Genomic DNA, 17,185 nt, shown 5'->3' on the forward strand with positions numbered 1-17,185 from the left:
CTTAGTAGATACACTCGCACAGTTCTTCAGTGGTGGAGTTCCAAGTAATTTATCTGCAAACCACCTCCCTCCACAGCCTGCATTTGGATGTTGTGTTAGCTGATCAGTTCCCCTCACCAGAATGGAAAAGAGACTTTTAGTAGAGGAATGCACAGCAAGGCAGGGGACCACTTGCAGAGAAGCTTGCTAAATATCTGTGTGACTCTTCTTGCCTAACCTTAACCACACCAAACATCTAAACAAGTAGCACAGATTTTCTGTGCAAAGGAAAAGTACCTTAAAAAGATGATATATCCTCTCCTCAAATAAGATTCTGATGAAATGCTCTAGGAAAACAGAATTGTCCCACAGCGATGTGTCTCCGTAGAGATGCTCCAGTTGACTCTGTTGGAATTTGTCTTGTCTAATAATTAACATCTAAATATTAGATGATGTAAGCTAATCATCTAGGCTTCTTGGACTGAGGAAAAAATACTAGTTGTGTGCATACTGATACTGATGATGGTCCCAGGTAGCGTGAATCACTCTGGGGATGTGACTCATTCTTTTTCCATGCACTGTAGAGGGAACCAAGTAATCTACCTTCAGTTGGACTAATGAAACCTAATGAGACTCTTTCAACTACCATAGGGCATGTATGCAAATTCCTAATTTCTAGCCATGGAATATCTGTGTGTCTGGTGTAAATAAGACCACTATTTTCACTCAGTATATCTTAGCCACTTGTTTTTGGTAACTAAAAGCCGCATGGAGGTGGTTGTCCCTTTCCCTCTGTAATGGAGGCCTAAACATTAAATAGGTAAGCTCTGATAGGCATGTTAATATGTTCAGGGCTTAGAAATTGCATTGATGGTGCAAATTGGATGAGCTGTTGAGGAAGATGTGAAGCTATTAGAGAGGGCCACGGAAAGACTACTTTAGCCAGTGATCTGGAGAAGGTAAAACAAGAAAGTTCTATAGATGCTACAAGGTTCTTGTTTTGGTCTCCTCAGGGTGCTTGTATTTACTCAAAGCTTAGCCTGATGTTAGAGGGTGGGGATGGGTCTTTTGCTTTTAGGCTTTTAGTATTTACTTTTTCTATGTGTATCCGCAAAGAATTCTTCTTAAGTAGGTGGAAAATGCATACAGGAAAGCAATCCATGGAGCAGGTGGCACATGAGAAAGTTTCTGAAAGCTACACCTGCATCTCCTTGTGTTGTTGCTTGTATCTTGTACAGAATACTGAGAACAAATCTAAGGTCACTGTATTTATATTAGGTGGCAGATGTGAACCTGCCCCTCTAAATATTATCTTACAATGGTGCCATCCTTGAGGATTACAGTGGCAGTGAAGGAATATGTGCAATAGCACCACATTAGTAATAACACCATAGACTGGTCCTTGATGTTTATTTATTTATTATGGATTATATATGATATATTTATTTATTATGCATTTATTTATTATTATGTTTATTTATTTATTTGTTGTATTGAATCTTCTGGTCACTTCAATCACCAGATAGGTGTCTGGTTACTCCGATCTGTCTGGTCACTTGCTATCAAAAATACCACAGAGAGCAGACGTTCTTCAATGTGTTTGTCAGGAATAAAGGTGGTGACATTCAGAAAAGCTAGGGCAAAACACTTGCTCTTAAATTTTAAATTACCTTTTGTGTTGAGGTACTCTACTGAATTGGCCTCATGACCTCCCGTACATAGAAATATACGGATCAACCAACAATGACAGACTGAAACTTGGTCCTCTAGAGGGTGACATTTTTCCATCTGAGGTAATTAAACAGATCCAAATAGAGAGCTTTTTAGACACTGGTCACTTAAGAGGACATTTTATGTCCCTTCCATTCAAAATCATTTTGGTTATTTTACTGTATTGTAAATGGATGGTCTGTAGAAAGTGTTGCAGTTTAATTTCCTTTCATTTTAATTAAAAAAAAAAAAAATCATTAAAAGACAGAAAACTTAGCAACTATGCTCAAAAGTGAGAGGGACACAGAATCTGTGATACATTTCCTCCCCCAGAGCAATATAATAGCTGTCATTTACTGTCCTAGAGCATGTAAAATATGGCAAGGACATTGCAGCAGACAAAGCCACAACTGTTACCACAAAAATACTAAGATTTATAGCCAGTAATCTCTGGAGAAGTGTTAGAGTAGCACTTCTACATAACAAAGGTTGTAATCTGATGCCACTATTTAAACTGGAACAGTTTAATGGAATAGTTCCCAAACTTCTTCACTGGTTCCAATGTGTTCCTGAATTCCCTTCTAGTTGCAACTACAGACTTTTGTTCCTGCTTCTGGTTGTGAATCCTACTTTTTCAATAAAACTTTTGTCACATGCACAAATACTGATCCCTTGTTTAAGAACCGCTGCTCTCGTATTAGTTTCCCCCCAGTGTATTTCTCCCACGTGCTGTAAGCCATTCTAGTTTTGTTTTGTAATGCTCACCAGGCTTTTAAAGAAAGCAGCAAAAATGCATCAGAAGTGACGACACTTGTGTAACAACAACTTTACCACCTGACACTGAAGGATGAATCACTTGCATGCATCTGTGAGTTCAAGCTGCCTCTCAAAGTTCTGCAATTAATTTGTTTGGCACGGTGGAGGATAAATGATTGTCTGCTCTGAAGTGATTGCTGTTCTCATTTTCTTTGTTATCATTTCCGTATCTGTAGCTCTTTGACATGGCAAATCACGGCTAAGAGAGAAGTGTGAGGTGTCTGTTAGCGGATGGCCCAGCATCAAAAGAGACCAATTAGCAATGTCCCCATCTGCTGCCTAGACTCGTGCTTGCTTCCTGCCTGTTCCTGGAGCCAAGAATTGAACTGGAAGCCTTGGATTTCATGCACGGCAGCTGCAGTCAATCTCTCCAATGTCACACATTGTCCTGAGAACTTGTTATAAGAGCTGAAGAATGGAAGTCTTGTCAGTGCCTTTCTTATTGAGGCTGGTCCTTTTCTCTTAAAACTTAATACTGTTCAAGAGACCACCACAGACTAGTTGAGGTCTATTTAAGATCTTTTAGAGGTGGTGCCAAAAAGAGAGCTCTTACTCTTTCACACCCACGCTGTGTCAGAAACAGCCCTGCATGGTTGGAGGGACCAGATGATGATATCATCTTCATTAGGTTAAAATCATTAAGATTTGAACTGAGACTGATGAAGAATCTCAAGGGATAACGGTGAAAGTCTGCTACAAAACTGACCCTTTATCCAGTGGGTTACTAAATCTATAGAACTTCATCTTTGCGCTATCAGCCCACTAACTACTGGGTAAACTAAACGAAACGAGAAGAAAATGTGCACATACGCTTCTCCTATCAATATGAAAACAGCCTGTTAGATTGGGTCTGCATGCACAAAGTAAATGCCATTTATTATTGACATAACCTTATTTGTGGCCCTGTTACATTCTTTTGAAAGCTCTGACTACTTGTGTGGCAACAGAGTTTTCATCTTGTCTTTCACAGGTTCTTGGGGGCCCATGGATCACTTCTAAAGGATCTATGAAGGTTGCTGAGAAAAGGAAATATCTGCTCTGTTAGCCTAAAGGATCCTCAGGTTTGAAAGGGCTGACGGCCATTTCACTGGAGAGAAGTTCTGTACAGCTAAATGAAAAATATCGCAGAGGCCTGGGGAATACAGGGACCCATGGGACCTATTCTGAAAGAATCTTTGTGAAAAACATGTGGCAGAATAAAAATGGAACTTATTCCCCCTTCAAAGCATAATGATTTTACTTTCCAGCTCATTTAAAGGGCCTTCCACAGCAACTCTAGAGCTCCCAGTCTTTTCCAGCACAATTCCAACACTTAGGTTCTAGGGGTGGAGATGGGCTAAGAGAGCTGCTGACTCTCTTTGCACTTCTCATTCAGGAATGGAGAAATCTACAGGACATACTGTCCATGATCTTTTGTACTTTTAAAGACTAAAAGCACTCCACAAGACACAGATAAGTAGGGTCTCCATTGATAGGAGATAAAACCGAAGCCCCAAAAGCTGCAACTTGTTCTGATGTGGGTTACATTTGCAGCAATGAAAGCCCTGATAATCTACGCTTCCTTCCAGTCCTGCTTATCTGTTTCTTAGCAGGTGAAGACTATCATGACATGCAAGTATTTTATGAGGAGCTGAACTGAAGGAGAATACTTTCTATGGATTTGCATCTGGCAGCGTTGTCTGATGCCTGAAAAGAGCTTCCCCTTGTGCTTTTCCCTAAAGTACTAAAAGCCACTATGCTTTTCATGAAGCACTTGACAAAATTGTGCATTTTTTATACTGCTTCCCCTTTGCCAGATGCTGTGATTGCACTAGTCTCTTTTTTCTTAGGAAATAGGACTAAAATAGCTCTACAGCTGATTGTGCTTTTTCAAGCAAATTACCTAGATAAATTAAAAGTAACAACAAATAAAGAGTATTCTGTACCAGTTCCCTTACTCAGTGATACCTGTTTAGCCCTGTAAGAGGTGCCAAAATTACTTAGTTTAAGTAAGAGTATGGAATGGATATGGAATCACAGAATGGTTTGGGTTGGAAGGGACCTTAAAGATCATCTAACTCTAACCCTCCTGCCATGAGCAGGGACACCTCCCACCATGTTGCCCAAAGCCCCATCCAGCCTGGCCTTGAACACCTCCAGGGATGGGGCATCCACAGCTTCTCTGGGCAGCCTGGGCCAGGGCCTCACCACCCTCTGAGTGAAGAATTTCTTCCTTACATCCAATCTAAACCTACCCTTTTTTAGTTAAAAAGATGACAACGTATGACAGTGTTCATGTATCTCTCTGAGGCGTAAGTCAGAGAGTCAATTCTCATTCCTGGTGTAAATAGGGAAAAATATTGAGCTCCGAGAAAGAAATTGACCTATAACTTCTATGACTATGTGTATATTTCTTCTGTCAGGGCTGGTTACATTTTCTTCTTCGCTTAATAGTAGAAACTGGAGTGGGTGGAAGGAAAAAAACAGCGTGATCGGCTGTTCTTTTTCTGAAAGAAAATTAATTGGGAGGGATTGGAGAAGCTCTCCTCCTGTCTCTGAGGAGTCTCCTTACTGATTTGTCCAATGGGATGCCTGTGTCTGGTTCAGTTTAGCTCACTCTCAGCTAAATCTGTCTTCAATATCGACCCTTCATCCAGTTTCACGTCTGCTGGAATGCTGCCTTCTCTCCCTTGCTTGCATCTTGTCATTTTTCTTTCTCCTACTGCTCTTATTTCATTTTGGACTTGTTTGCTTTACGGAAACCCCTGTAAATCATTCCAAGATCCATTGTCGGGAAGTATGCTAGCTACAGTGATGTTGGCTTGATTTCTTTGGTGTTTTAATGTTACTTGCAGTAGCTGTACCGTACAATCAAACCCTGACACTGATCAAAAGCAAAAGAGAACCAGTAGATGGCACCATTTATTATATTATAGAAGATTCATAACCAAAGCCTGGAGGGTTTTTCCCCCTTAAACCTGGTTGACAGTAAAAGATAAAGCAACCCTCCATTTTTAGAGATGTTACTTAGAAGCTTAGTAGAGACCTCACTTTATATCCTTTCCCAGGCCTTCCTGGGAAGGATGCAGTGGCAATGCCTTAAATGGAAAAACATTTTAGAAACAATAACGGAACCAGAGGTCAATAGGATACAGCCCAAGGGAGCTTTCTTCTGCTTTGCTCTTAAAAATACCACGATGTTTCTTTACTTTCTCTATTCTGTTAAATAACAGATTTGCTTTGAGGCGTGTCTCCAAACCCAATGACTTCGGAAAAGATTCAGGCAATGGTCAATTACGAACATGGTGTAGCTCTTCTGTTGAATATGAATAGTACTGTTTTCTTACAACATATAGCAGCTGTTATCTAGGGCTCTCAGAGTGCTTCCGAACACTAATGAAGCATGCCTCACAACACCTCTGTCAGATAGGGAATATTAATTCCCCAGGAGTCACACTGACCTCAGTGGGTGTTTGTGTGGTTTGACTTGTCAGAGAAATAGATACTCAGGTGAGTAAAGACTGCAGAACCAGGATTAAACAGGGTAATATATTTTATGCCATTTCAAGCTTTTTTTTTTTTTTTTTTTTTTGGAAGACAAAGAAAAAAAATAGAAAGTAGTTTTGCTTTACCGGAGTTAACCTCTGCAACATTTTTGATAGGGAATCAGTCTGCTTGCTTGTCAGTTAGCCACAAGTTTCCAATTGGTAGTATGTGCAGAGTGTGTGCTCCAAAGACAGATTTAGTGGCTTCAGCATCATTTACTATTAAAGGTTAAAAGCAGTTGCTCTTTCTAATCTCCTGCTGCACAGCCAATGTAATTTTAATACTGTGTGCAGTAGAAAAGGAAAGAAGTGCAATGCTGAAACATTTAACAGGATATATTTTTCCATCTTTATTTTAAGTTATGAAAACTGTCTGCTAAAAGCTGGTAAGTGTTTCCAGTCAATGATAGTTTCCTGGCATCAAAAGATTAAGAAAATGAAATGAAATATCCAGTGGAAAATACATCAAGAGAAGACAAAGAAAAAAAGAACAATTTGGATTTTCTATATTTATCTGCGTGTTATGTGTATCTGCTTCACTGGTCTGTCAATTTTAATTGGTCTGCAACCTACTGTAGTTGGGTTCACACTGGTTCAATTAAAAAATCCTGTTGTTACTTTTTTTTTTTTTTCCATATTGCCCATAAATAGGAGTATTGTAGGAGTAATAATGTTAACCCCAGTGTCCTGGCAAGATGCCATTTCAGGTAATTATATTCTGCCTATGTAAATTTCAGTTGCTGTTTCAGCTGAATACATTAGTCTTTATTTTCCATTCCCGATCATCATGTTATATAGCACCGTTGGGTATTGTTGAAGAGCCACCCAGATGTGGCTGCATTTTAGTGATCGCTAAACTAAGTAAGACAAAATCAGGATCTCTTCTCCTTATGGACTATTTACCACACATAATTGCAACGTTGGGGGTGAGAGTTGCTTAATTTAAGGATTGTTTGATGAAGGTTTGCAGCCTTTTTGGATAGACTGTATCAATAGTCTTATTATTAGCTTGTGGAAACTTTATGTAGTGATACGGTTATGACAAAGAACAGCAGAGGGATTTGCTTATCTGCCTCAGGAAGGTCTTTACAAACAAGTTAGATCAGATTGAATCTTTAACTTAAAAAATGGTATAGCTTGGGATAAATATTTATTTAGCAGCCTATCCACTCTCCCTGCACAAGGACTATTTAAGGCAAAAAGAAGAAGTGGTTTTGCTGAAACAATAGTAATACTGCCCTCAGAGAAGATTGTTTGGAAAAGGCAATGTCATTTTCTGAGTAGCTGTTGGTTCTGACTGATTACAAAAAATGTCACTCCCCCCCCCCAAATAAATAAATAAATAAACAAACAAATAAATAAATAAATAAATAAATTAAATGCACACAAAACACATTAAGACCAGCCTACTGGAATGGGTTCTTTCAGAATATGTACCTTTGGCTGTTTTCAAAATTGCATATGGTTGTTGCTGAAAAAGCAGACACTTGTATATAAAATGATTATTGGCAGCTTAAATCAACATTTATTGATGTTAACGTGGGAAAGGTTGAGCAGCTTGGTGATTTCAGTGCTGTAACCCTCCTCCCCCCCACCAGCAATAATGTCTAGATAGCCCCTGCAAGGGTTAATAACAAAGATTACGTCTGCTTTGGGTGCCTAATCAATGAAGGCCCATGTTACAAAACAAGCACAACAGTGCTGAAGTGCAATGGGTGTTCAGGAAGCCAGCAGAAAAGAGACAGTATGATGGCCAGAACACCAATCTTCTCTTCCAGGAGGTCTCTGAAGTGAGGGAGGTGTACGCTGACGCCAACGGCAGAGATGTATCTAGTTCTCACAGGCAAATGACAATTTGGCACCTACCTGTCAGTTGTGCCTTGAGGACATCTCCGACTTACAGGTAGTATTAACTTTTGCTTCATTAAGGTGGAAACTGAAATTGCATTTTGGAATTTGTCAAGCTGCTGTTTAGCTTCTGTTATCCACTCTGTCTCTCTAACTGTGTTTAGTGAGCAAAGATAGTGTTGCCTTGTAAATTGCCCTCATATTTTCCCCTTTGGGATTATAAAGGCCTTGTTCAGCAGACTTTCCTCATCTAAGTAACTCTTGTGATAAAGAATTTTAATTCTTTTATTCTTTTGATTATTCTTTTGATGAGCCTCCTTGAGTTAACTGGAGTTTCAGCAGGATTGGGCACATGGCGGAGAACTACCTACGTGACCACGGATGAGAGGCTAGGCCTACATCTGCTGTTTCTGGGTGGGCGGTCGTTTTAAATTTCCCCAAATTAAATTTTCCAGATTATTATTGTTGTTTTCACTTAGTGATGGCGATCGGAAGATGAAAGACAAGCTGGTGACAGTGCCTAACGGGTCTCAGAGCTGACAGCAGTAGCTTACGCATCCAATCATACAGTAACGATGCAATCCGTTAGCGTACAGTACGTGGGGAACTGTCAGGTCTGTAGCAATCCAATTAAGTTACATGGTTTCTAAAGCTAGATGATTTGAGGAAGCTTAAAAGAGAGTTAACACTGTGCTGGCTCAACGGCTGTGTCAATTATCTGGTTGGATGTGTTTGTAGCTCTGCCCGCTGAAGCATGTGGACCCCCTTTTTTTTTTTCCTCTAGAGCAATACCAGGGAGAGCACAATTAAGAGTTAATTACTGACTAGCTTTATTATTATTTATTAAATGAGTATCCTAATATATATTGGAAAGAAATGGTCATACCACTTGGGAAAGAAAAAAAAAAAGCAAACACTCAGAAAAATAAAAAAATAATAACAACAACAAAACACTCAGAAAAATAAATGAATTGCATTATACATTTTTCAAGCTTTCTACTGAAACTGAAATATTAAAGTTCCTTTACTGTAGCTGAAGTGCTATTAATTTGTCTGAAGCTTATTGTTTGACCTTTGCAGTTGGAAGCTCAGGCAGAGCCTATGTGGTTCTTGTCAAAACCTTTTCCTTCTAACCTTTAGTTTCAGATACCTGCCTCCATTTCTGCTTATGCTATTCCCATTATCTCTGCATCTGAAATACGTGAGACAGAAAAGGAAAACAGCTCCATGGCATAGAATCATAGAATTATAGAATATCCGAGTTGGAATACAGTCCAACTCCTGGGTCCTTAATGGACCACACACACACAGAAAAATGAAAAAGAAAAACCAGACCAAGTGTCTGAGAGTGTTGTCCAAATGCTACTTGAACTGCAGCTTGCTATCTATCTTTATATATATGTATACACAACTCCTATTTTCATGGCAAATTAATCAAAAGCCCTGTGGGAAGTCTCCTCTGAGCTGAGCCCTCAGCCCTTTCCCCTTGGCAAAACGCCTGAGGAAAGAGAAGGGTCACGCATTGTACACTAGCAGTAGCTGGCCTTCTGTCTCCTATCTGGAAATTAGAATCAGTGTCCAGTCCTCCAAAAATACTTCGCTGCCAATCCTGTGAAGCAAAATCAGGGCTGTTACAAAATCAATGACAAAATTTGTTTGGATTTCACTGGGACCATGATTTCAGTGCAGATACATAGGTCTGAGGAATTAATAGGTTGATCTCATCTGTCACTTCAGGGAAGGAAGGGGGAGAGCTGGACGCATCTGTACTGCACTGAAGACAATGCAGCCTGTCAGGTGCTATGTGTCAGGAGAGGTGGATTGCAAGAACGAAGGAAGATCTACAAAACAAAAGCAAAGAGGGAGGAACAGTGTGGCTGCAAGTCAGCTTTGGAGATTCCCAAACCCAATCCCTCTCTGTGAAAATTCTCAGAATTTACACTACCAGCATCAATGGAAGTGTTTAATTTCTATACTGTATAACAGATAACAGATGTCACTCTTGTATGCCATACTGGGATATATGCCATATTTGCTGATGGAAAATGAAATGCTGATCTTGACAGTTTGGTTGGCGTGAGTGTTCCCATCAGCTCCTTGTCTTGTAGAAAAGGTCCTTGGTGAAAGGTTCGTGGTTGGCCAAGTCTGGCCTTTTGTGTAACATATGTCTATACAGGTGCTGATACTGGTGGTTGCTTTTTTTGGAATGGATTTTAAGGGGTTGAACTGTAGATTGCCTCTCATTCAATTGCCTCCTCCACCTTTTCAATACCAAGATACACGCCAATGCATAGTGATGTATTTCTTCCTAACATTCTGTGGGCAGGCCAGCAAAGCTGGCCCATGAAGGCAGACACATGAATGTCTTCTAGTGCAAAAATTACATTTTTGGTACAAATTAAAGTCGGTTGCTGTGAACTCAAGCACACCCTCATCTGTAAGAGGGAAAGGTTGAAAAAAAAAAGAACAAAAATGGCCTATCTATAGTAACTGACAAAAGTCCCAAGAGAAAGCTAGAAAGAAGAAAGAGAATCAGGAGTATTTTTAAATGCACTACTCCCCCTTTTATCATGTTTCTAATCCCATTTTCTTTGCTTCTTTTTGTCTTGCTTTGTTGTTGTTTGTCTCTAGCATGTATATTCTTGAGGCTTTATAATGCTTCATCTTAAGGGGGAACCTGGAGAGTGTATTTTGTCTGCCAACTAATAACCTGAATTTTTTCATCACAGAAGCCAATCAGCAGAGGGAGATTACAGTAGACGGAGCAGTGAGATTTGCATATTAACAGTGTCGTTATTGAAGAATAGCTGGCTTGTATTTAGACCAAACGGTGCTCTCCCATTAGCCAATAACAGCTGCCAGCCAATGCAGATGAGGGATTCAAAGGTTGTACATTGTGTAGTTATTCATTTATTTTTTGCATTTTCTCTCTCTCTCTCTCTCTCTCTCTCTTTTTTCTTTTTTTCTTTTTTTTTTTTTTTCTTCGTCTTTAGAGTGCTGATATAAATCAGATACTGAACCCAGCGAGCAGGCTTCGCTCACCCGTTTGGCTATGGCTCTGTAACGGCACGGCAGCACAGCTCTCCCATTGGCTCGGGCTAGTCTATCCCTGCGTAATGGATCATATTGTGTATATTAATGTTTCGGCTTTACAGTTCTATTTCCATTAGGGGAAGATTGCCTGTGAGCCTCTTAGTGGATAAATAGGAATTTACAGCTTTCAGAAATTCTCTTAAAGCTTGCAGTATCCACAGAAGAAGGAATTACACATGACTATTTTTTGAAGCTTTAAAAGGTCCAGAGGGCCTAATTGTGCTCTCAGATACGTCTGTGCAGCTCCTATTGAAGTCTTTGGTTATAATGCATGCTTACGAGGCAGCTAAAATGTGTCTTTTTAAAATAATAATAATAAAAATCCTTCAGTTATTAAAAAATTAGACTGTAAAGTCTCCAGGGTCAAGCCAGCAACTTCCTGAGAGCTATTCAGAACCAAACACAGCGAGATCTTGGCTGGGACCTGGCAGTGTACTGACCTACAAATAGCAAATACATGAGACAAGGAGCCTGTGTTGGTAAAAATCGCACAGAGCAGACACCACCTGCTTCTGCAGATTTGTGCATGCACACACACGTGTGGGTGCGTGAGTGTTTGGGTGCCTGCGCTCATCCAGACAGTTCTTGGGGACAGGAGAAGAGAACAAGCCTAAATTGCCTTAATGAAATGACTTTATCAAGTTTTGACACTTCAGTCAGGTACATTAAACAGGGCCGCTATTGGCAGAGATATTTTTTACCTCTATTTCAATATCAGCTAAGGCTTACACAACAGTCAAGAGGAGTATACTTAAAATGCTTTATTATTTTTTTTCTTTCCATAGTTGTACATGTGTGTGTTTCCAAGTACAACTGCATTCAGTGTTAGAAAGAAGCAAATTCAATGTAGGTAAATGCAACAAACTTAAGAAATATATTCAGACACTGGAAGTGATGTGATTTATTAACTAGTCCTTCATTTCCCAAACCAATTTATGCTAAAAGTGTAAATTGTGTGTGTAAATTGTGCATAAATATGAGTTGTTCATGAACTTCTCCAGGAGTTTTCCACAGGCTTTTTAAAAGTAGGTGGTTGCTTAAGAATGAACAGGATTAATGTCTGTGCTTTAAAGTACTAAATAGATGTGTTTTACTGTAAATAGTACAGAATAGGATGCCCAAGTTATAATTACGTCATGCCTCCAGCAATTTTTTCTTTATATAGCTATCTGTATCACAACTGAAAAGCAAAACAAAACAAAACAAAACAAAACAAAAAACAAACAAACAAACAAACAAACAAAAACATGAAGAAATAAGTAATCCACATCTGCACAGCTGGGCAAAGAGTGGCTCCTGCTCCTCAGCAGAGGTAGTTAACGCTTACCTAAGTTGGTGCATTAGTTCCCATTTTTTTGTCCTCTACGTGTATGCCCTTGCATTGCTTGGTATAATTTGTGTCAGTATTATTTGTTGTCACTTCTCAAACTGAAGCTGTGACACTAACCCTGCCAGCCAGGGGAAAAAAGCTACTCATGGAGGCAACACAAGCCAGTGTCATTTAAATCAGATGAGCCCAGTGGTGTGGAAATTGCTTCTGTTGCATAAGCGTGTTTGCTGGTAAACCCAAAATGATGGGCTGGCGAGCATACACAATTAGCCCAGTACCTGTGGATGTAATTCAGTGCCACTTTGGTGGAAGAAGTACTGTGAAAAAAGGAGAGGCTGGAGATTTTTCTATCAGATTTTCTTCCTACTACTAGAAATCATAGCTGCTGCGTGCAATATTTAATATCTGATGTTAGTTTCCACCTTTCAGCCACAGCCACTTTTCACTTACCAACTAATCGTCACCCAGAAGTGTGCTGAAACCTGTTATAAATGGGCATACAAAGGCTTTCTCCAGCACTAAATCACGGCCATCTCTCCAGCGCAATGGGGCCGCTTCCAGCAGCCTCCCGTGGCAGCTCAGGCCAGGAGAGGAACAAGCTTTTCCCAAGCAGCACGAAGAGTTCAGACTCGCAAACACCCCTTGTCAGGGCTGAAATTCAACCCCAAAGGCCTTGGCTAGGTCTTTTCTCCACCGAGGTGTTAGGCGGCACCTCTAGGAGCAGCTCGGATTTCGGGAACTGCTTATTGCCACCAGTGCCCTGAGCAGGGATGCTCTGCCCTCGGCCAGCTGCCCCTTTCCTGAAGGAAAGCTGAGCCCAAGCCCCCTTCCCACCCTGTCCCCATCCCCGTGTCCGACCCCCGGACTTCTCGCAGGGGGCGCACCGGGAGCCCACCGGGTGGGATGCAGCTGCCAAAGCCGCGGCTGGGGCAGTTTGAGCAGAGGCTTGGGGGACAACTTGGGGGACCTCCCCCTGTTGCCCTGGGCTCCCCGGTGCCGCTTCTTCTTCTTCTTCTTCCTCCTCCTCATCCTCATCCTCCTCCTCATCCTCCTCCCCCTCCTCCTCCTCGGGGCCGCTCCAGCCGCCGGGCTCCGTGCTCCCCGCCCTCCTCACCGCCCACCCCCGGCCGCCTCCCCCCACTCCTCCTCCTCCTCCTTCTTCTTTTTCTTCCTCCTCCTCCTCCTCATCCTCCGGGAGCCTTGCCTCCCCTGCACACCTGCCTTGCCATTTGTCGGCGGCTTCGCTGGGAGGGGAGAATTTTCCCTCGCTCCCTTGCAGCATCCCTCCCCGCCGCTCTCTCTCTCTCACACACACACACACCCGCACCCAGACAAACAGACAGACAGACAGACAGACACACGGACACACCGCTCGCTCCCTTCCTTCCTTCCCTGTGCATCGGCAGCGGCCGCCGCCGCCGCCTCCTCCCCGGCCCCCCGCTCCCCGCCGCCGCGGGGCGTCCTCCGCCCGCTGCAGCGCCGCCGGGGAGGGGAAGGGAGAGGAAAAAGGAAAGGAAAAAGGGAAAAAGGGGAGGGGAGGAAAGGAGAGGGGGCGGGCGGCGGCTCCCGCTGCTCCGCGGCCCCGCACCGGCAGCCGGTAGGTACGGGGAGGGCAGGGGGAGGGAGGGAAGGAGGGCGAGGGGAGCGGGGCGAGCCGCGCTGTCCCCCTCCTTGATCCCGGTCCCGATCCCGATCCCGGTCCCGGTCCCGGCTCCGCTTCCTGGGGGCCGTGCACAGCACCCCCCCCGGCACCGGCTCTCCCCGGTGAGTCGGAAAGTTTGCTCTCCTGGGCGCCCGGCTTCGGCTCTTGTTTGGGGACCGGCTGCTTTTGGGGTGTTCACCCTACCCATACCACCCCCCCCTCCCCGCGCTCCTCTAGCGGGCCATTTATTTATATTTATATATTTATTTATTTACCCTTTTCTTGCTTGTTTATTTTTTTGGAAATTGCAGTTGCCGCCGCCCCCCACCGGGCTGGGCTGGGAACCCCCTTTTGTGCCCCCCCCCCAAAAAAAAAAAAAGGGAAGCACCCTCCGGGTCCCCCAGATCTGTCCAGCAGGGACCGGGGACCCTACAAAACCCGTGTCCCCCCTGGCAGAGCCCTGCTGGTGGCTGCGGGGAGCCAGGCGCCCCCAGCTGCGGCAAGGCAGCCCCCCCTGCAGCTCCCGGAGCGGTGGCGGCTCCGGGGGTGGCTGTCCCGTCGCTCTCCTCCTCTGTCCCCCCCCGGTGCCCGAGCGAGCGCTTGGGAGGAGGTGTCGGGGTGATGCTGCACGCCCCAGCATCCCGGGGTGGCGGTGGGGTTACCCTAGGAGCTTCCCAGCCGGGGAAAAGCCGTATCCTACCCGGGATTGGCTGCGGGTCGTGTCCATCTCCCGGTGCTTTGATCTAATCTTGCTGTTGTCTGGGCTGCAAAAGAAGCTGCCTTGCCTTTTACTCTCGCTCTTTCATCCCCAGGGTGGTTTTGGAGCGGGCTGGTGGCCGTGAGGAAGGTTGGGGTCTAAGGGAATCCATCCCTGGGCAGGGGAGGCAAGAAGCCCGGGTGTATTTTCTGTCTTGCCTGTTGTTACTTTTCTCTTTTTATCGCTGGAAGTTCTGCTGTAGTGTGTCAAGAGCTTTGATGCCTTTTGCAACATGCCTCATTCATTATTATTATTATTTTTTTTTTCCCGGAATTTAAAACAGAATGATAAAATGTGTTGACATTAATAAATAAGTTGAAAGGACTTTGAAATAGCGCATGTTGTGCGTGGTGCGAAATCGTAGATATGCATAAAAGAGTAATAACTACTCTGCAGGTTTTATTTGAAACCTCTTTCTGTAACGCATTGTACAGAAGTCTCTCCATCTCCCTCTCAGCTTTTTAAGTGTGATTGTGTATTTTTTTGGTGTTGAGGTCTCCGTGCGTGCTGTGGGGATGCTTCATAGAACTAAACAAATGTGGGTGCCTAATAGTGTTTTAATCTCTCCCTTCACAAAGATGCCTTGCTGTAAAAAAGAGGTGAAATGTGCTTTTGTGGCTTTCAATTCTAGATCTCTTTTCCTGATGCTTTCATTTATTTATTTATTTGCATTACAGCCAAGGGGAGGGCGAGGGGGGTAATTGTCTTAGACTCCTCTCAGTCCAAATGTGCAAAACTGATTACATAAAGAAATTAAGGTACCAAAACAACCCTTAGCTGAAATCTGGAAAAAATGACTCCAGTGTGTTTGCTTGGCGGCACCAGGCGTTCTGCAGCATGTGGTATTTACAGAACTTGCAGCGTACAGTAGCTCTCCAGTAGTAAGGGAACGTTTTGTGTCCTCGGAGGCGAGAGAGTCTCCGACAAGTCCACAAAACTATAGGTACAGTAAGGGAGCGGTGATGCACGTGCGAGTGTGTATGTACATAAATAGCACCAGGCTACCAGAGCTCATTTTTCCAGGATATTTTGTCTTCTTTCCCCTGAATTTTGAGGCTTTTCTTTTTTTTTTCTTGCTATTCCTCTCATTTCATGCATGTGTTTTAATGTTAGTCTTAATCTCCATGCAATGTAAAATAATCCGGTGATAGCTTCAGAGGACGCTCACGCCAGGCAAACCAGGCAATAGATCATGAAATCAGACAATAGTATTTTGTTTCCTAGCAACCCCCTACTGTGCACAGAAAACAAAACGGTGGTGGATGCTTCCACATCATGAGAGCTGCGTGTCGAAACCCCAAAGTGGGCACAGAACTGCCAGCCGTGTAGTGAGATCCGCTCCTGTGTGTTTTGGCTGCTTTGTTAGGGTTTTCCTTTTGTGAGAAAGGGACTTGCCAGGCTAAATGCAGTTAAATGGTTAAAATTTCACGCTGCGTTCTTAGCTGTGTTAGAATGAGGAGGGCACAAAGTGAGTAGTATTTGTAGATTTTGTTGCCAATGAGAGTGATTTGAAATGCCCTTTTTTATTGCTGGAATATTTCTAAATCTATACTGTCACCGACCCCAGAGAACCAGTTTAATGATCTGCTGTGTCCGGTATGCCGGATCTCATACTTTGTCTTCCTAATCATCTTTTAGCTTTGTGCTTTAAAACCATGTTTGTTAGAATGCATTAAAAAAAAAAAAAAAAAAAAAAAAAACAGCCCCCTTGCCACTCACAGGAATGGGAAATAAAATCCAAAGCGCTGCTTTGCCACTTTTATGTTCTTGGCACCCAGCTCACCCCTTCAAAAGAGCTAAAGATATCCCAGTGCAGCAGGACAGGGTCTGAAGCCATGATCTTTCTAAAAGCGCTTTTGATAATGCGGTAATTCCCTTAGTTAGTGTCTGAGCATTGAAATGGATTCTCGACCCTGGACCAGTCTCAGATGCACTTTGTGCACTGCCATCTATCCGAAAAAATCCATTAGTGCAGGCTGTGGATCTAACCCTGTATCTGTACTTACTGCCTATCGGGTTTCAGCTTTCCAGCAGGTGTTAGTGCTTAGAACCGCAGTGGGAAAAGGAGATGAGCAGTCACAGATGAGTAGTTGTACGCACAGCGGCACAGAGGCGTTTCTACACTTCTGCCTCCTCGCCTCCTGCCCTTCCTTTGTAGTAGAAAGTGGCCAAAAGTTGTTCAGAGTTTTACCTGCGGGTCTTGGGTATCCAGACGCATTTACAGTGGTTGTGCTGTAAATGAACATGGGTGGTTTTCCTATTGGTTGCACCACTGAATCTGTGAAAGCAAAGGTGTCATTTCCATCTTAGAAACCCTAAAATCACAAGATGTATTTGCCGTGGGGAAAACAGCAAATGTAATCCTTTAGTAATCATTAGTAAACAATGCTATTTGTGCTAGGGGTGGGAACTGCATCTCTGAGTGGCTTTTGGGGTTTGTATTGCTATTTAAGAGATACGACAGGTGTGATTATATATATTGTCTA

The 17,185-nt window shown here is 43.0% G+C and overlaps 1 protein-coding gene across 5 annotated transcripts in view; it reads left to right on the plus strand.

Annotated features, from left to right (window-relative positions):
• The first annotated feature begins 13,834 nt into the window (after positions 1 to 13,834).
• ENOX1 (ecto-NOX disulfide-thiol exchanger 1) overlaps positions 13,835 to 17,185 on the plus strand; it is a 363,120-nt gene continuing 359,769 nt past the window's right edge. For 4 of the 5 annotated variants that reach the window (XM_082757951.1, XM_082757956.1, XM_082757957.1 and 1 more), the window contains exon 1: positions 13,835 to 13,897. The gene's annotated coding sequence lies outside the window, so the exon portion shown is untranslated. The remainder of the gene's footprint in view (positions 13,898 to 17,185) is intronic. The other variant, XM_082757952.1, reaches the window with a different exon arrangement.

This window comes from Aythya marila, assembly GCF_965140915.1.
Source record: "Aythya marila genome assembly, chromosome: 1".
Lineage (NCBI taxonomy): Eukaryota > Metazoa > Chordata > Aves > Anseriformes > Anatidae > Aythya > Aythya marila.